The following is a 20400-nucleotide window of genomic DNA, read 5'->3' as shown; positions in this document are numbered from 1 at the left end:
CTGGTGTATAAGAATGCTTGTGATTTTTGCACATTAATTTTGTATCCTGAGACTTTGCTGAAGTTGCTTATCAGCTTAAGGACATTTTGGGCTGAGACGATGGGGTTTTCTAAATATACAATCATGTCATCTGCAAACAGGGACAATTTGACTTCTTCTTTTCCTAACTGAATACCCTTTATTTCTTTCTCTTGCCTGATTGTCCTGGCCAGAACTTTCAACACTGTGTTGAATAGGAGTGGTGAGAGAGGGCATCCCTGTCTTGTGCCAGTTTTCAAAGGGAATGCTTCCAGTTTTTGCTCATTCAGCATGATATTGGCTGTGGGTTTGTCATAAATAGCTCTTATTATTTTGAGATACGTTCCATCAATACCGAATTTATTGAGAGTTTTTAGCATGAAAGGCTGTTGAATTTTGTCAAAAGCCTTTTCTGCATCTATTGAGATAATCATGTAGGTTTTGTCTTTGGTTCTGTTTATATGCTGGATTACGTTTATTAATTTGCGTATGTTGAACCAGTCTTGCATCCCAGGGATGAAGCCCACTTGATCATGGTGGATATGCTTTTTAATGTGCTGCTGGATTCGGTTTGCCAGTATTTTATTAAAGATTTTTGCATCGATGTTCATCAGGGATATTGGTCTAAAATTCTCTTTTTTTGTTGTGTCTCTGCCAGGCTTTGATATCAGGATGATGTTGGCCTCATAAAATGAATTAGGGAGGATTCCCTCTTTTTCTTTTTTTTTTTTTTTTTTTTTTTTTTGAGACGGAGTCTCGCTCTGTCACCCAGGCTGGAGTGCAGTGGCCGGATCTCAGCTCACTGCAAGCTCCGCCTCCCGGGTTCACGCCATTCTCCTGCCTCAGCCTCCGAGTAGCTGGGACGACAGGCGCCCGCCACCTCGCCCGGCTAGTTTTTTGTATTTTTTAGTAGAGACGGGGTTTCACAGTGTTAGCCAGGATGGTCTCGATCTCCTGACCTCGTGATCCGCCCGCCTCGGCCTCCCAAAGTGCTGGGATTACAGGCTTGAGCCACCGCGCCCGGCCCGATTCCCTCTTTTTCTATTGATTGGAATAGTTTCAGAAGGAATAGTACCAGCTCCTCCTTGTACCTACGGTGGAATTCGGCTGTGAATCCGTCTGGTCCTGGACTTTTTTTGGTTGGTAGGCTATTATTTATTGCCTCAATTTCAGAGCCTGCTATTGGTCTCTTCAGGGATTCAACTTCTTCCTGGTTGAGTCTTGGGAGAGTGTAAATGTCCAGGAAATTATCCATTTATTCTAGGTTTTCTGGTTTATTTGCATAGAGGCGTTTGTAGTATTCTGTGTTGGTAGTTTGTATTTCTGTGGGGTCGGTGGTGATATCCCCTTTATCATTTTTTATTGCATCTATTTGATTCTTCTCTCTCTTTATTAGTCTTGCTAGTGGTCTATCAATTTTGTTGATCTTTTCAAAAAACCAGCTCGTAGATTCATTGATTTTTTGGAGGGTTTTTTGTGTCTCTGTCTCCTTCAGTTCTGCACTGATCTTAGTTATTTCTTGCCTTTCTGCTAGCTTTTGAATGTGTTTGCTCTTGCTTCTCTAGTTCTTTTAATTGTGATGTTAGAGTGTCAATTTTAGATCTTTCCAGCTTTCTCTTGTGGGCATTTAGTGCTATAAATTTCCCTCTACACACTGCTTTAAATGTGTCCCAGAGATTCTGGTATGTTGTATCTTTGTTCTCATTGGTTTCAAAGAACATCTTTATTTCTGCCTTCATTTTGTTATGTACCCAGTAGTCATTCAGGAGCAGGTTGTTCAGTTTCCATGTAGTTGAGCGGTTTTCATTGAGTTTCTTAGTCCTGAGTTCTAGTTTGATTACACTGTGGTCTGAGAGACAGTTTGTTATAATTTCTGTTCTTTTACATTTGCTGAGGAGTGCTTTACTTCCAACTGTGTGGTCAATTTTGGAATAAGTGTGATGTGGTGCTGAGAAGAATGTATATTCTGTTGATTTGGGGTGGAGAGTTCTGTAGATATCTGTTAGATCCGCTTGGTCCAGAGCTGAGTTCAAGTCCTGAATATCCTTGTTAACTTTCTGTCTCGTTGATCTGTCTAATTTGACAGTGGGGTGTTGAAGTCTCCCATTATTATTGTATGGGAATCTAAGTCTCTTTGTAAGTCTCTAAGGACTTGCTTTATGAATCTGGGTGCTCCTGTGTTGGACGCATATATATTTAGGATAGTTAGCTCTTCCTGTTGAATTGATCCCTTTACCATTATGTAATGGCCTTCTTTGTCTCTTTTGATCTTTGATGGTTTAAAGTCTGTTTTATCAGAGACTAGGATTGCAACCCCTGTTTTTTTTGTTCTCCATTTGCTTGGTAGATCTTCCTCCATCCCTTTATTTTGAGCCTATGTGTGTCTCTGCATGTGAGATGGGTCTCCTGAATACAGCAAACCAATGGGTCTTGACTCTTTATCCAATTTGCCAGTCTGTGTCTTTTAATTGGAGCATTTAGTCCATTTACATTTAAGGTTAATTTTGTTATGTGTGAACTTAATCCTGTCATTGTGATATTAGCTGGTTATTTTGCTCGTTAATTGATGCAGTTTCTTCCTAGCATTGATGGTCTTTACATTTTGGCATGTTTTTGCAATGCTGTTTATTTTTCTAAAGATGTGTTAAGTTGCTGAGGAAAAAAAAGACTACATATGGTGATAGTTAGGAGGTTGTTGCAGTCAGTCAGGCCAGGGATGATGGATATTGAAAACAAGAGTAGAGATGAAGAAGAAGGAATAGAGTTCAGAGATGGGGAATCTCAGGGAAAATTTTCAGTGTTAGTATAAAAAGGGAATAGGAAGAATATTAATAAATAAACCAAAATTGGCCCAGCACAGTGGCTTACACCTGTAATCCCAACACTTTGGGAGGCCAAGGTGGGAGGATGGCTTGAGCACAAGAGTTCAGGACTAGTCTGGGCAACATAGCAAAACCCTGTCTACAAAAATAAAGTTTAAAAAAATCAGCTGGCCATTGTAGTGCACTACTGTAGTCCCAGTCCTCCAGTCCTAGTGCCTCAGTCCTACTCAGGAGGCTGAGGCAGGAGGATCACTTGAGCCCAGGATGTCAAAGCTGCAGTGAGCTGTGATCATACCACTGCACTCTGACCTCGGTGATGGAGGGAGATCCTGTCCCCCCAGCCCCCACAAAAAAGTAACCAAAATTTATTGAGCAATGACACCGTGCTAGCAACTTTACCAAGTTCCTTTAACTCTTACAAAACTCCGTAAGATCATTTATAAATGAGAAAGCCTCAGAGAAGTTCAGTAATAGCCCACCCAACATCACACCTGTGGTGCTATATCCAAATGCTGTCTGATTCCCAAGCTCGTTTTCTTTTCACTCTTTTTGTTGCTTCTCTATAGGGATTTTGTTTTAATTCTAATCATTTTTTTCCATGGGACTATCCTCATATTGCAGTTTTATCAGGTGAAATGATGAGCAATTCAAGAGTCTCTAAATAACTATAATTTGAAACGTCAAATTACTTCTCAACTGTAAGCTAATTAAATCTTGCAAGGCCATCCCCTCTAAAGTTAAAAATGATTTGACATCTCTTTCCATGTCATTAGGCTATATCTCTCTGCAGTGTGATGATCCTGCTCATTGCATTTCAGAGTTTGCTAGTGTCACCGTGTGGTTTGGTGGGGCTAAGAATAATAATTATTCCTAAATCCTCTGGCAAAAGTTATCAGAAACCAATTCAGAAGCTATACCATCACCACTAAGTTCGCAGTTCAAAAAACAGTGACCACTCAGGGATATTCTGACAAATACAGTGTCACAACAAAGAAATAGGAAGCCAGTAATAATTATTGATGATTTACTGCAGAAGTTATCTTGGGCACTTCAAAAGAAAGGTTTTATCTAAGTAGAAAAGATTTAATTTTAATAAGTAGGATGGAATGCTCTCACCAACTTGTCCTGCCAACTGGATTCTTCCTTTACTCCCCAGCCAAACTTACAAGCATTCTTTCCCTTTTCCATTTAAACATTAATGACAGGCAAAGAAATGCTGAGATATAGTTATAAAGTTCAGAAGTAGCCCAACCTAACTCCTGAAATCATACCTCACACCTATGCATTAGAATTTCTGGATGAAGGGTGAAGAGAGTATATATCAAAGTGGTTTAAATGACAGATGCTAGAGCCAGACTGCCTGGGTTGGAATTCTGGTTCTGATACTCACTAGCCATGTGATCCTGGCTAAGTTACTTAGTGTCCTTGTGCCTCAATTTCCTCATCCATAAAATGGGAATAATAAGAGAACATCCCATGGGCTGTTTCAAGCAATTAGGTTGCTTGAAAATTAAACAATATCCATAAAGCATTTTGAATAGCACCTGCCACAGATTAAGCCATATATAGGTGTTTACTGTTGTAATTATTATTGTTGATATTTATAAGTAACAATTTCTATTTTGGTGTGTTATGGTGATTATTATTAAATTTGGATGATAAAATATTTACCCTATTTCCAATAAGCAGATCTTTGAGTAGAATAAGAATAGGCAGTCTCTTTTATGCCTTCCCATTAAGAGTGTTTTGCTCTGATTTTGTTGTGTAAATCTTTCAAATAGAAAAGATATAAAACTGAACCATAAGTTCTAAAACTGCCATCTAAATTGAGTATAGTTTTCGTGCTTTAAAAAAAAACATATTTTCTTTGTTAAATTGGAAACAATTTAGTGCACCCACATTCCTTCTGGTTTAAGTAATCTATAGAATTAAAATGACAAAAAAGTTGGATTAACCAGATTTATGATTGGCAAAGGAGCATTGCAAACAGCTTCTATGTAACAGGTGTAGCTATTTTAATAGATGTACCAGACTGTCCCATAAAACCCACCCAGTTGCCACACCACTTCACAGATGGCCACTTAAACAATTTAATATCACTGAAATGGTTCTGGCAAAGAATTCTTTAAAACAAACTGTAATGATTTATCATTTTGAGCTGTCTCAAGTACCATCATTATCCTAATGGCCCATGATCAGAATATTTTTCTTCAAATGCTTTCCCCCTACTTTGGCTCTCCTTTTTCTGTTCAGATCCTTTTTATCTGCATATACTTAATACCACTAATCAGGCTCTTTCATTTATATTATCCAACCCATGCTTAATTTCCTTACCTTACTCTTTTCGCTTTGATTTGAGAAACATCCTGTCTTCTAATCTCCTCCTTTGTGAGTTGATTCTAAAAACTTTTAAGGTAACTTTATCTTCAAGTTTGGAGGGCTACTTGATAATGGGAGGCAGACAACTCAGACAGAGGCATTAAGAGCTATCAGGCTTAGTAGTGAGAAGCCTATGGCATTGAATTTAAGAAGGGATATATACATTTAGGAGGTCCTTACATTACACTGACAATGCATCAGGCTTTCAACTATGGTAATGATAGGGTGGGTAACTGTATCACTAAGGCACCATACTTCCTCAGTGATGTCCGAGGCAAACAGTGCTAATCGATCATGGCAACCTTGCCATCCTTCTTAACAGAGCACTCCAGACAGTCACTACCAATCATTTGACATTGGAACTTAAGATGAAGCCTATTTGCTGTCCAAGATATGATTTTTACAAAAGACATAAAGTTTCCTTCAAATGGATTTTTCTTACATTGATTCTCCATAAAAAAAAAGAAAAGAAAAGAAAAGCAAGGACAAAACATTAAATCTCAACTTTGTGACGTCAGTTCTTTAGGGAGCAAATATAATATGGTTCAGAAAATGAGGCATTTCAAGCAATCCTTTGGCAAGTGCTAGATTCAGCCAGTTCATAGTTGAATTTTGACAAGCGCCTAAAGTGCTGAAACTCAGTGCTGTTGCTTAAGGTAGGATCAATATACTTTAGATACCAGACTGGAAGCAGAGTTGACATTCTCTTATGGAAGTTCAGAGCCTGAATTTCATTCTTGTCATACTGAGAGCCATCTTCTTTTTGTGGAAAGCTGGATTAACAAAGGTGGCTCATTCCTCAGTATTAGAATAAATACTTTGTTGTAACCTCAAAGTTCTGGAATATGAATAAAATTTAGTAACAACTAACACATAATGAACACAAATACCTTATTCAGACTATACTAAGCACTTTACATACATTATTGCATTCAATCCTTATAGCAATTCTACCAGATAGAGACTACTTTTATTCCTAGATTAAAGGTGAGGAAATTGAGAAGAGGGAGCCCTAACTTGCCCAAAGTACTACAGGCTAATGGGTGGAAGAACCATAGTTTGTGCCCAGGCAGTCTGACTACAAAGCCTGTTGTTAGCTTAACTTCCACTCTGTCCTTCCTCTTTCACTTGGACGCCAGGTTTTGTGATTCTCCTTACTTGACAGAACATATCATCTAGTCATGACCTTGGCTGCAAAGAATTAAGCCCTATGGTCATGTGGGATCTTCCTGGGATCTTTGTGGAAAGTAACTTAGCTGTAGCCCTGGAGTTAAGGTATCTGGTAAATCACAGCATCACCACCACCACTGGGATAATACAGAACCAGGTTAAGGTGAGGCTTGAAGAATATAGCAAGAATGCATCAGGACCTGGGATTAGAGTGGATATTGCTGAGTTTAGCCGAGAAGAGGCAGAAATTGATGAAAACTAAAAGCCAGAGGAGTGCTTCTCTAATGAAGTCAGCCATGTTTCTCATGTGCTCCTTGAACTGTCTGCATTAGAAATGGTAGGAAACCCCAAGTCCAGAAATATCTCCCCCATATTGCTTTGTTTTAATGAACAGAGTAAGACTTTTTTTTTTTCTTTTTTGTTGGAGGGGAGACAGTCTCCCTCTTTCACCCAGGCTGGAGTGCAGTGGAGTGGTCTTGGCCCACTGCAACCTCCACCTCCCAGGTTCAAGCAATTCTCATGCCTCAGCCTCTAGAGCAGCTGGGATTACAGACGTGTACCACCAAGCCTGACTAATTTTTGTATTTTTAGCAGAGATAGGGTTTCACCATGCTGATCAGAATGGTCTCGAACTCCTAGCATCAAATGATCTGCCCACCTTGGCCTCCCAAAGTGCTGGGACTACAGTTGTGAGCCTCTGCACCTGGCCAGAATAAAACTTTTCTTGAGTAACACTCATACTTTGAGGGAGCTGTCAACGATGAGGCAATTAGGTTGCTTTTAGTGGAGATTTGCAACCTTGAGAAAATATAGACAAGAAAAAGCCTTTGGCTCTCTTGAAGCTTAGAAAGAAGATGAGAAGTATGAAGGTCAGGGATAGGATGCTATTAGAAGGCAGGGGAATGGGGAAGCCAGTGGTGGCAAAAGAACTGGGAAGAACCTGGAAGAAGGATAGGAAGGAAGGTAAATGGTAGGGTCCTAATGAAGCTGCCTCATGCTTCACCGCATTTTTTTCTCTCTTCTTGCTCCACCCAGGAACAAAGAGCTGTGCAGGCCTTGGCACTCCCTAGCCTACTTCCGGATCCTCTCCTCTTCAGTTCCATTCATTCTAGGGAGGAACCACCTCATGCCTTTCCCCACTCAGTTCCTGAGAGGAAGGGGCTGGGCTTTCCCCAGGCAAAATTGTACTTTGGTGACAGGTTCCTCTCCTCTTCTTGCATCCTCCTTCCCACACTTCTTTCAGGTCCTTATGCAGAGTTCTGACCTTGGTACCAGGGTGGAGTGGGGAGAGACAAACACTGGAGATGTAAGGCTGCTCCTGCTTGCCAGTGGGAGCTGGGTTTATATTGTCTCCTTCAGTTTTCAAATTTCCTGACTCCTTTCCTTCCACTTTTTTAAAAATATTTTTTACTTTGCCACCCTAAATATCTGACAAGAAGTTATAAAACTTTTATCAGAGAATAGGCCATGTCCAGAATTCTTATATCCCCAATGTCTTGCCAGTGGTATGTAAACCCTCAATGAGTGTTAATTTTCAGGGATCACTGCTTGTGAGATACAGGATACCAGACAAGGCCAGTATTTGCCTGTCCCATATGCCAGCAACACATGCACTATAGCTTCCTGGCTACAGTCAGGGCTTACCTCAGTGTTTTCTAAAATGTCAGAAGTTACTCTGTGTTTCATGATTAGGTTGCTCATGAAAAATATTTGCTGTAGCTGTTTAATTTACATCCTTTAATTCTGACTGTGAGCCTTCGCACATCCACACGTGACTTCCTACCTGAGAAAGGCTAATCATTTGGTTATTTTGGTTCCATGTAAGTAATTTAGTTGGGCAAGGGAACAGATCCTAAAGAGGCTAGCCTCCTGTTTTTACAGTAACTTGGCAAATTAGGTTTTAGCCTCATTTAACAGAAGAAGAAACTATAGTAATTCCTCACCTAACATCATTAGGTTCTTAGAAATTGAGACTTTAAGCAAATCTATGTATAACAGAACCAACTTCACCATAAGCTAATTGATACAAACAGTACTTACATTCTATTCTGGTCACAAAACATCACCAGGCTTCTAAATAAAGACCCCAAACACTTGTACTATTAATCACTTCTAATATTGCAGTATATGTGAGCTGCACATTTAAGAAAGATCCATTAAAACAAGTAAGGCAAGTATTTCCCCAAATATTTTAGTTTGAAATATCTGTGAAATATCCTGGAAGAAATTCAATTAAGCAGTTTGGAGTTCAAGGAATGAGTTAGGGCTGGATATCTAGATTGAGTTATGAACATATAAAAAACGTTTAAAAATTGGGTGAGAATGGACATGATCCCCAAGGAGAAGAATTTTTTTTTTAAATGAGAAGAGAGCCTGGGAGCTGCTAACATTTAATCGTCCCTAGAAACGATTTGAATGCATATTTTAATTCATCCCCAAATATTGGTTTTTTTTTTTCATTTTTTTTTTTTTTTTATTATACTTTAAGTTCTAGGGTACATGTGCATGACGTTTATATCATGTATAACTCCCCAATGCAATCCCTCCCTCCTCCCCCCTCCCCATGATAGGCCCCAGTGTGTGATGTTCCCCTTCCCGAGTCCAAGTGATCTCATTGTTCAGTTCCCACCTATGAGTGAGAACATGCGGTGTTTGGTTTTCTCTTCTTGTGATAGTTTGCTAAGAATGATGGTTTCCAGCTGCATCCATGTCCCTACAAAGGATGCAAACTCATCCTTTTTTATGGCTGCATAGTATTCCATGGTGTATATGTGCCACATTTTCTTAATCCAGTCTGTCACAGATGGACATTTGGGTTGGTTCCAAGTCTTTGCTATTGTGAATAGTGCCGCAATAAACATACGTGTGCATGTGTCTTTGTAGTAGAGTAATTTATAATCCTTTGGGTATATACCCAGTAGTGGGATGGCTGGGTCATATGGTACATCTAGTTCTAGATCCTTGAGGAATTGCCATACTCTTTTCCATAATGGTTGAACTAGTTTACAATCCCACCAACAGTGTAAAAGTGTTCCTCTTTCTCCACATCCTCTCCAACACCTGTTGTTTCCTGACTTCTTAATGATTGCCATTCTAACTGGTGTGAGATGGTATCTCATTGTGGTTTTGATTTGCATTTCTCTGATGGCGAGTGATGATGAGCATTTTTTCATGTGTCTGTTGGCTGTATGGATGTCTTCTTTTGAGAAATGTCTGTTCATATCCTTTCCCCACTTTTTGATGGGGTTGTTTGTTTTTTTCTTGTATATTTGTTTGAGTTCTTTGTAGATTCTGGATATTAGCCCTTTGTCAGATGAGTAGGTTGCAAAAATTTTTTCCCATTCTGTAGGTGCCTGTTCACTCTGATGGTAGTTCTTTAGCTGTGCAAAAGCTCTTTAGTTTAATTAGATCCCATGTGTCAATTTTTGCTTTTGCTGCCGTTGCTTTTGGTGTTTTAGACATGAAGTCCTTGCCCATGCCTATGTCCTGAATGGTACTACCTAGATTTTCTTCTTGGGTTTTTATGGTATTAGGTCTAACATTTAAGTCTCTAATCCATCTTGAATTAATTTTCGTATGGGGTAAGGAAAGGATCCAGTTTCAGCTTTCTACTTATGGCTAGCCAATTTTCCCAGCACCATTTATTAAATAGGGAATCCTTTCCCCATTTCTTGTTTGTCTCAGGTTTGTCAAAGATCAGATGGCTGTAGATGTGTGGTATTATTTCTGAGGACTCTGTTCTGTTCCATTGGTCTATATCTCTGTTGTGGTACCAGTACCATGCTGTTTTGGTTACTGTAGCCTTGTAGTATAGTTTGAAGTCAGGTAGCGTGACGCCTCCAGCTTTGTCCTTTTGACTTAGGATTGTCTTGGCAATGCGGGCTCTTTTTTGGTTCCATATGAACTTTAAAGCAGTTTTTTCCAATTCTGTGAAGAAAGTCATTGGTAGCTTGATGGGGATGGCATTGAATCTATAAATCACCTTGGGCAGTATGGCCATTTTCACGATATTGATTCTTCCTATCCATGAGCATGGTATGTTCTTCCATTTGTTTGTGTCCTCTTTGATTTCACTGAGCAGTGGTTTGTAGTTCTCCTTGAAGAGGTCCTTTACATCCCTTGTAAGCTGGATTCCTAGGTATTTGATTCTCTTTGAAGCAACTGTGAATGGAAGTTCATTCCTGATTTGACTCTCTGCTTGTCTGTTACTGGTGTATAAGAATGCTTGTGATTTTTGCACATTAATTTTGTATCCTGAGACTTTGCTGAAGTTGCTTATCCGCTTAAGGAGATTTTGGGCTGAGACGATGGGGTTTTCTAAATATACAATCATGTCATCTGCAAACAGGGACAATTTGACTTCTTCTTTTCCTAACTGGATACCCTTGATTTCTTTCTCTTGCCTGATTGCCCTAGCCAGAACTTCCAACACTATGTTGAATAGGAGTGGTGAGAGAGGGCATCCCTGTCTTGTGCCAGTTTTCAAAGGGAATTTTTCCAGTTTTTGCCCATTCAGTATGATATTAGCTGTGGGTGTCATAAATAGCTCTTATTATTTTGAGGTACGTTCCATCAATACCAAATTTATTGAGCGTTTTTAGCATAAAGGGCTGTTGAATTTTGTCAAAAGCCTTTTCTGCATCTATTGAGATAATCATGTGGTTCTTGTCTTTGGTTCTGTTTATATGCTGGATTACGTTTATTGATTTGCGAATGTTGAACCAGCCTTGCATCCCAGGGATGAAGCCCACTTGATCATGGTGGATAAGCTTTTTGATGTGCTGCTGAATCCGGTTTGCCAGTATTTTATTGAGGATTTTTGCATCGATGTTCATCAGGGATATTGGTCTAAAATTCTCTCTTTTTGTTGTGTCTCTGCCAGGCTTTGGTATCAGGATGATGTTGGCCTCATAAAAAGAGTTAGGGAGGATTCCCTCTTTTTCTATTGATTGAAATAGTTTCAGAAGGAATGGTACCAGCTCCTCCTTGTACCTCTGGTAGAATTCAGCTGTGAATCCATCTGGTCCTGGACTTTTTTTGGTGGGTAGGCTATTAATTGTTGCCTCAATTTCAGAGCCTGCTATTGGTCTATTCAGGGATTCAACTTCTTCCTGGTTTAGTCTTGGGAGAGTGTAAGTGTCCAGGAAATTATCCATTTCTTCTAGATTTTCTAGTTGATTTGCGTAGAGGCGTTTATAGTATTCTCTGATGGTGTTTGTATTTCTGTGGGGTCGGTGGTGATATCCCTTTATCATTTTTTATTGCATCTATTTGATTCTTCTCTCTTTTCTTCTTTATTAGTCTAGCTAGCGGTCTGTCAATTTTGTTGATCTTTTCAAAAAACCAACTCCTGGATTCATTGATTTTTTGGAGGGTTTTTTGTGTCTCTATCTCCTTCAGTTCTGCTCTGATCTTAGTTATTTCTTGCTTCTGCTAGCTTTTGAATGTGTTTGCTCTTGCCTCTCTAGTTCTTTTAATTGTGATGTTAGAGTGTCAATTTTAGATCTTTCCTGCTTTCTCTTGTGGGCATTTAGTGCTATAAATTTCCCTCTACACACTGCTTTAAATGTGTCCAGAGATTCTGGTATGTTTTATCTTTGTTCTCATTGGTTTCAAAGAACATCTTTATTTCTGCTTTCATTTCGTTATGTACCCAGTAGTCATTCAGGAGCAGGTTGTTCAGTTTCCATGTAGTTGAGCGGTTTTCATTGAGTTTCTTAGTCCTGAGTTCTAGTTTGATTGCACTGTGGTCTGAGAGACAGTTTGTTATAATTTCAGTTCTTGTACATTTGCTGAGGAGTGCTTTACTTCCAATTATGTGGTCAATTTTGGAATAAGTGCGATGTGGTGCTGAGAAGAATGTATATTCTGTTGATTTGGGGTGGAGAGTTCTATAGATGTCTATTAGGTCCACTTGGTGCAGAGATGAGTTCAATTCCTGGATATCCTTGTTAACTTTCTGTCTCGTGATCTGTCTAATGTTGACAGTGGAGTGTTGAAGTCTCCCATTATTATTGTATGGGAGTCTAAGTCTCTTTGTAGGTCTCTAAGGACTTGCTTTATGAATCTGGGTGCTCCTGTATGGGTGCATATATTTAGGAGAGTTAGCTCTTCCTGTTGAATTGATCCCTTTACCATTATGTAATGGCCTTCTTTGTCTCTTTTGATGTTTGATGGTTTAAAGTCTGTTTTATCAGAGACTAGGATTGCAACCCCTGTTTTTTTTGTTCTCCATTTGCTTGGTAGATCTTCCTCCATCCCTTTATTTTGAGCCTATGTATGTCTCTGCATGTGAGATGGGTCTCCTGAATACAGCAGACTGATGGGTCTTGACTCTTGATCCAGTTTGCCAGTCTGTGTCTTTTAATTGGAGCATTTAGTCCATTGACATTTAAGGTTAATATTGTTATGTGTGACTTGATCCTGTCATTATGATATTAACTGGTTATTTTGCTCGTTAGTTGATGCAGTTTCTTCCTAGCCTCGATGGTCTTTACATTTTGGCATGTTTTTGCAATGGCTGGTACCGCTTGTTCCTTTCCATGTTTAGGGCTTCCTTCAGGGTCTCTTGTAAGGCAGGCCTGGTGGTGACAAAATCTCTAAGCATTTGCTTATCTGTAAAGGATTTTATTTCTCCTTCACTGATGAAGCTTAGTTTGGCTGGATATGAAATTCTGGGTTGAAAATTCTTTTCTTTAAGAACGTTGAATATTGGCCCCCACTCTCTTCTGGCTTGTAGAGTTTCTGCCGAGAGGTCTGCTGTTATTCTGATGGGCTTCCCTTTGTGGGTAACCCGACCTTTCTCTGGCTGCCCTTAAGATTTTTTCCTTCATTTCAAGTTTGGTGAATCTGGCAATTACGTGTCTTGGAGTTGCTCTTCTGGAGGAGTATCTTTGTGGCGTTCTCTGTATTTCCTGAATTTGAATGTTGGCCTGCCCTACTAGGTTGGGGAAGTTCTCCTGGATGATATCCTGAAGAGTGTTTTCCAACTTGGTTCCATTTTCCCCCTCACTTTCAGGCACCCCAATCAGACGTAGATTTGGTCTTTTTACATAATCCCATACTTCTTGCAGGCTTTGTTCATTTCTTTTTCTTCTTTTTTCTTTTGGTTTCTCTTCTCGCTTCATTTCATTCATTTGATCCTCAATCGCTGATACTCTTTCCTCCAGTTGATCGAGTCGGTTACCGAAGCTTGTGCATTTGTCACGTATTTCTCGTGTCATGGTTTTCATCTCTGTCATTTCGTTTATGATCTTCTCTGCATTAATTAGTCTAGCTGTCAATTCTTCCACTTTTTTTTCAAGATTTTTAGTTTCTTTGCGCTGGGTACGTAATTCCTCCTTTAGCTCTGAGAGGTTTGATGGACTGAAACCTTCTTCTCTCATCTCGATAGTTTTCCGTCTGACAGTCAGAAGGACTGTCTGTTGGTCTGTTAGAGATTGCTTGAGGTCCACTCCAGACCCTGTTTGCCTGGGTATCAGCAGCAGAGGTTGCCGAAGATAGAATATTGCTGAACAGCGAGTGTACCTGTCTGATTCTTTCTTTGGAAGTTTCCTCTCAGGGGTGACGCCACCCTGTGAGGTGTGGGGTATCAGACTGCCCCTAGTAGGGGATGTCTCCCAGCTAGGCTACTCAGGGGTCAGGGACCCACCTGAGCAGGCAGTCTGTCCGTTCTCAGATCTCAACCTCCGCGTTAGGAGATCCACGGCTCTCCCCAAAGCTGTCAGACAGAGTCGTTCGGGTCTGCAGCGGCCCCGCTCTTTCCCCTAATGGACTGCAGCTATGCCCTGTCCCCAGAGGTGGAGTCTACAGAGACAGGCAGGCCTCCTTGAGCTGTGGTGGGCTCCACCCAATTCGAGCTTCCCAGCAGCTTTGTTTACCTACTTAAGCCTCAGCAATGGCGGGCGCCCCTCCCCCAGCCTCGCTGCTGCCTTGCGGATAGATCGCCGCAGACGGCTGTGTTAGCAGTGAGGGAGGCTCCGTGGGCGTGGGACCCTCCCGGCCAGGTGTGGGATATATTCTCCTGGTGTGCCTGTTTCCTTAAAGCGCAGTATTGGGATGGGAGTTACCCGATTTTCCAGGGTTGTGTGTCTCAGTTCCCCTGGCTAGGAAAAGGGATTTCCTTACCCCTTGCGCTTCCAGGTGAGGCGATGCCTCGCCCTGCTTCAGCTCACGCTGGTCAGGCTGCAGCAGCTGACCAGCACCGATTGTCCGGCACTCCCTAGAGAGATGACCCCAGTACCTCAGTTGAAAATGCAGAAATCACCGGTCTTCTGTGTCGCTCGCGCTGGGAGTTGGAGACTGGAGCTGTTCCTATTCGGCCATCTTGCTCCGCCCCCCAATATTGTTTAAATAATATGTAAATCCAGTTTTAGAGAAAAGGAAAATGAAAATAAGGAATGCTTCAGAAATCAAATGTGAAAATGCTGTGTACTATATTACACTTCTCCCCATAAAATGAACTTGATATCTAATTGAACATACTTTTTAAGAGACTAATTTATAGACTGTCCCTTCTAGCAATACTGCCTTACTTATGCTTTGAACATTGGCACAAATATAGCTCATGTAAACACTTTAGCTTTGTGCTGGAAACTTACAAATTGATTATAGAACTGAATGAGTTAATTTACCTCCTCATTGCATGCTCTTATTTTGAACCAACAGGATTATGCCCAGGTGGTGAGTTCTGCATATTGTCTAACTTAATTGGGAAATGTGTTTACATTGATAAGCTTCTAGCCTAATTCAAATTAGAAGGAAAGCTTTCTAATTTCACCTTTCATTTACTAGAATTTTATAAGATAAAAGAATGTTTAAAAATGGCACCAGTGTATTTTCACTAATGCAATCCATAATAACCAAAACAATCATTAAGTCCTGCAATAAGACATTTCTTGGTGTTTTTCTTTAGGTCCTCTACAAATGATCATCCTCTGACTCCAAGGACCTATAGATTTTATTATACGGCCTTCCAGCTTTTATATTATAGCATTGAACTGTCATCTGTAGCATGCATTAGAATGTTATTGACAAAATGTCCACTCATATTGAACTAAGTACTCAATAAACCACTATAAGTAAATTGTTGTGCTCTAACCTCGAAGGATAGTCTATTGATTCCCCTCATGGGTATGAGCCTAGCAGAACGCCCTTATCTGCAATTCCTTTGTGCTACGTATGTTGTGTAATGTCTTTTTTGAGATCCCAGGTCGTAAAGGAACTTTTTTACGTTATTTATTAAAACCAAATATTGTTTTTTGCATGTTTATTTTATTTCAAATAAATAGTTAACCACTAATCATTGCTTTTTTCTTATGCTGTAAGACTCTGCCATTTTAAAATTGCATACATAATTAAAGTAATCCACACCTATAATAAGAAAGTTTGGAGTCATTTTCCAAAGGTAATTGCTTTTAGCAGGTTTTTTTGTGAATATTTCTAGAGCTTAATTGTGTGTGTGTGTGTGTGTGTGTGTGTGTGTATGTGTGCATGTATATATTACAGTCCTTTTTCCCACAAGTGGAATCATACCATTAACACTTTTTGGCAGTTAGTTTGGTAGTGACAGTGGGGCTTTCTCTGTTACCTATCTTGAGATGATTTCCAAACTACTAAATCTGTCTCACTCTTTTTAATAGCTGCTATATATACCATTGCATGGCTAGAGCATAACCTATTTATCTAGATCCTTATGGTAGATCTCTAAGTTTTCCCTCTGTTTTGCTATTAGTGTTACCTTGAATATCCGTGTGTGTATCTTTGTGTACCTGTCAAATGTCCTCTATTCAACTATGTGTGAGATTTTCGTGTAAAAATGAAAAAGAGAATGTATATACTGCCTAAGGAGTAAAAATATTCTGCAATTATAGTGATACATTCTGGAGAGCAGAGGTGAGGAAGGATAGAAAGATCTCAAGAATGAATGTTGGAGATATTTTAAAACATTTGATGTATTTTCTCCTTGTTGAATACTGTCAAATTTTTATTGGTGGGCAATTTATTTTAAACTTTAAAAAAAAGTTTTCAAGACTATAAACAATTGGTAATATCTTATAATCATAGTTTGTGTTGATAATTGAGAATCCTTAACTGATTTGTGATTTGTGAAAAATGTACTTTCAGTGCCAAATATCTTCTTTATTGTAAGCTTCGGAAAGTGATCGTTTGTGATAGTACTGTTGGGCTCAACAGAATAGTCAATTAACTGGAACAAGCAATGTCCTACATCTATGTATTAACAAAAGGTTACAGTGCTTGATATCTCCTCAAATGAAGGGTAAATTTGTTGTCAATTTATGGCAAAATGTATACTTGGGAGGTTAGGAGAGTGGGTGGTGTTACAGATTCATAATTTGAATTTTCCCTTTTATGCTAGAGATGGTTATTTTTTAAATAGGCAGCTTACACCCAAACAGTAACTTCTCTAAGGAAGGCAAATGTTACTTGAAAATAGATGATCTTAAAGAAAGGGAAAGAGAAAAATGCAATAAATTAGAACTGACAAAGCAATTAGAAGCATACACCTGAAAGAGTAATACTCTGCATTTATAAATCAGTTTCTAAGTATTTTTATGATCATTTTCTCAGTACAATGGAAGGACAGATGTTATTATTCCCAATTTATAGGGGAGGAAATTGAAACTCCAAGAGGTTGACTCCTGTTCCGATAACCTTTTTCTTTAAGACTAATGATGTGAAAATTACCGTATTGGTTTCTGAGGGCTGCCATAACAAGTAACCACAAACTGGATAGCTTAAAACAATGTATATTTACTGTTTCTGGAAGCTGAAAGTTCCAAATCAAGGTTTTGGCAGGATTGTTTCCTTCTGGAGGCACTGGGGGAGAATCTGTACCATCCCTCTTTCCTAGTCTCTGGCAATTGCCAGCAATCTTTGGGATTCCTTTGTTTGTAGGTGTATCACTCCAATCTCTGCTTTCATTGTTGCACAGCATCCTCTCCCTGTGTCTTTGTTTAAATTTCCCTCTATTTATGAAGACACCAGTAATTGGATTTAAGCCCACTCTAATCCATTCTGACTTCATGTTAATTTGATTACATCTACAAATACCTTATTCACAAATAAGGTCACAATCACAGGTACCAGGGGTTAGGACTTGAACATATCTTTTTGGGGGACACAATTCAACCCACAGTGACTAACATTTCAGGATCAAGAGTGTCACCAAGAAACTTGTGTGTTTCATAGTAATGGAATAAAAATAGTAGTTCTCATTTTATCTATACCTTTCTTCTAAAATTCCATTTACCTGAAGTCTCATCATCAATAAGTGACTGAACTAGTAATAGCTTTTTTTAATTCAGTTATAATTCACATATCATAAAATTTATCCTTTTAAAGTGGATGATTCTGTCACTTTTAGTATAATTCACAGTTATGAAACAATCACCACTATGTAATTTTTGAATGTTTTTTTTTTTTTTTTTTTTTTTTTTTTGTGAGGCGGAGTCTCACTCTGTCGCCCAGGCTGGAGTGCAGTGGCCAGATCTCAGCTCACTGCAAGCTCCGCCTCCCGGGTTTACGCCATTCTCCTGCCTCAGCCTCCCGAGTAGCTGGGACTACAGGCGCCCGCCACCTCGCCCGGCTAGTTTTTGTATTTTTTTTTTAGTAGAGACGGGGTTTCACTGTATTAGCCAGGAGGGTCTCGATCTCCTGACCTCATGATCCGCCCGTCTCGGCCTCCCAAAGTGCTGGGATTACAGGCTTGAGCCACCGCGCCCGGCCTTGAATGTTTTAATCACCCTGAAAAGTACCTGTACCCATTAGCAGGTACTCTCCACTCCCTGCTACCCTTAGCCCTTTTCCTGTCTCTCTAGATTTGACTCTTTCAAATACTTCATATAAGTGGAACCATACTATATGTGGTCTTTTGTGTCTGACTTCTTTCACTTTTAATGTTTTCAAGGTTTATCCATATTGTAGAGTGGAATAGATAAGAATAAGAACTATTATTTCCATTCTATTACTATGAAACACACAACATGGATATCAGTGATTCTTTCCTTTTTAGGTCTGAAGAATAATACATTGTATGGATATAACATATTTTATTAGTTAACTTATCAGTTGATGGACATTTGGGTTGTTTCCACTTTGGCTATTGCTAATAATGCTGCTATGAACAATTCACATACCAGTTTGTGTGTGGACATATGTTTTCAGTCCTCTTGGAGCTCACCTACAAGTGAAATTGCCGGGTCATATGGAACTTTACATATTGGAAACTGTTTCCAATGAGGCTGTATCATTTAATATTCCCATCAGCAATCATGAGGATTCTAATTTCTTCACATCCTCATCGAGACATATTATTATTAGTCTTTTTTTATTATACCCATCCCAGTGGGTGCAAAATGGTATCTCATGGTTTTGATTTACATTTCGCTGTTGATTAATAATGTTGAGCATCTTTCCATTTGCTTATTGGCCATTTGTATACCTTCTTGAAGAAATTTCTATTTAAATTATTTGCCCATACTAAGCAAAAATAACAAAGCTGGAGGCATCACGTTACCTGACATCAAACTATACTACAGGGCTACAGTAACCAAAACAGCATGGTACTGGTACAAAAATAGGCACATAAACCAATGGAGGAGAACAGAGAGCCTAGAAATAAAGCCACACATCTGCAGCCATCTGATCTTCAAAAAAGCTGACAAAATCAAGGAATGGGGAAAAGACTTCCTATCCAATAAATGGTGCTGGAATAACTAGCTAGCCATTTGGAACAGATTGAAGCTGAACCCCTTCCTTACACCATATACAAAAGCCAACTCAAAATGGATTAAACACTTAAATATGAATCCCAAAACTAAAAACCCTGAAAGACAACCTAGGCAATATTATCCTGGATATAGGAATGGGCTAAGATTTCATGACAGAGATGCCAACAGCAATTGCAACAGAAGCAAAAATTGACAAGTGGTATCTAATTAACCTTAAGAGCTTCTGCACAGTAAAAGAAACTATCAGCAGGGTGAACAGACAACCTACAGAATGGGAAAAAATATTTACAAACAATGCATCTGACAAAGGTCTAATATGCAGACTATATAAGGAACTTAAACAAATTTACAAGAGAAAAGCAACCCCATTAAAACATGGGCAAAGGACATGAAGAGACACATCTCAAAGAAGACATACATGTAGCCAACAAACATATGAAAAAAAGCTCAATATCAACTGATTCTTAGAGAAATGCAGATAAAAACCACAATAAGATACCTTCTCACACCAATCAGAATGGCTATTATTAAAAAGTAAAAAATATAACATGCTGTCAAGGTTGTGGAGAAAAGGGCACACTTTTACACTGTTGATGGGAGTGTAAATTAGTTCAACCATTGTGGAAAGCAGTATGGTGATTCCTCAAAGAGCTAAAAGCAGAACTACCATTTGACCCAGCAATCCCATTTCTGTGTATATACCCAAAGGAATACAAATCATCCTACCATAAAGGCACATGCACGTGAATGTTCATTGCAGCACTATTCGCAATAGCAAAGACACGAAATCAACCTAAATGCCCATCAATGACTGACTGGATGAAGGAAATGTGGTACATATACCACATGGAATACTATACAGCCATAAAAAAGAACAAGATCATGTCTTTTGCAGGAACATGGATGGAGCTGGTGGCTGTTGTCCTTAGCAGACTATCACAGGAACAGAAAACCAAATGCCGCATGTTCTCACTTATAAGGGGGAGCTAAATGATAAGAACTTATGAACACAAAGAAGGAAACAACAGACACTGGGGTCTCCTTGATGGTGGAGGGTGGGAGGAGCAGAAAGGATAACTATTGGGTACTGGGCTTAACACCTGGGTGATGAAATAATCTGTACAACAAACCCCCATGACATGAGTTTACCTGTGTAACAAACCTTCATGTGTACCCCTAAACCTAAAATAGAAGTTCAAAAATTAAAAATAAATTATTTGCCCATTTTTAATTTGATTAGTTATCTTTTTATTGTTGAT

The 20400-nt window shown here is 39.3% G+C and overlaps 1 protein-coding gene and 1 long non-coding RNA gene across 6 annotated transcripts in view; one reads left to right on the top strand and one right to left on the bottom strand.

Annotated features, from left to right (window-relative positions):
- CFAP20DC (CFAP20 domain containing) overlaps nt 1–20400 on the top strand; it is a 320674-nt gene that overhangs the window by 81970 nt on the left and 218304 nt on the right. The gene's annotated exons all lie outside the window — the stretch shown is intronic.
- LOC117083070 overlaps nt 1–20400 on the bottom strand; it is a 220275-nt gene that overhangs the window by 52262 nt on the left and 147613 nt on the right. The window contains exon 2 of the long non-coding RNA XR_004436922.1: nt 17167–17377. This is a non-coding gene — a long non-coding RNA (uncharacterized LOC117083070). The remainder of the gene's footprint in view (nt 1–17166; nt 17378–20400) is intronic.

Source organism: Trachypithecus francoisi, unplaced genomic scaffold, assembly GCF_009764315.1.
Source record: "Trachypithecus francoisi isolate TF-2019V2 unplaced genomic scaffold, Tfra_2.0 Lachesis_group0, whole genome shotgun sequence".
In the NCBI taxonomy this organism is placed as follows: domain Eukaryota; kingdom Metazoa; phylum Chordata; class Mammalia; order Primates; family Cercopithecidae; genus Trachypithecus; species Trachypithecus francoisi.
Note: the sequence above shows the minus strand (reverse complement) of the source record. Positions and strands in the feature narration are given on the sequence as shown.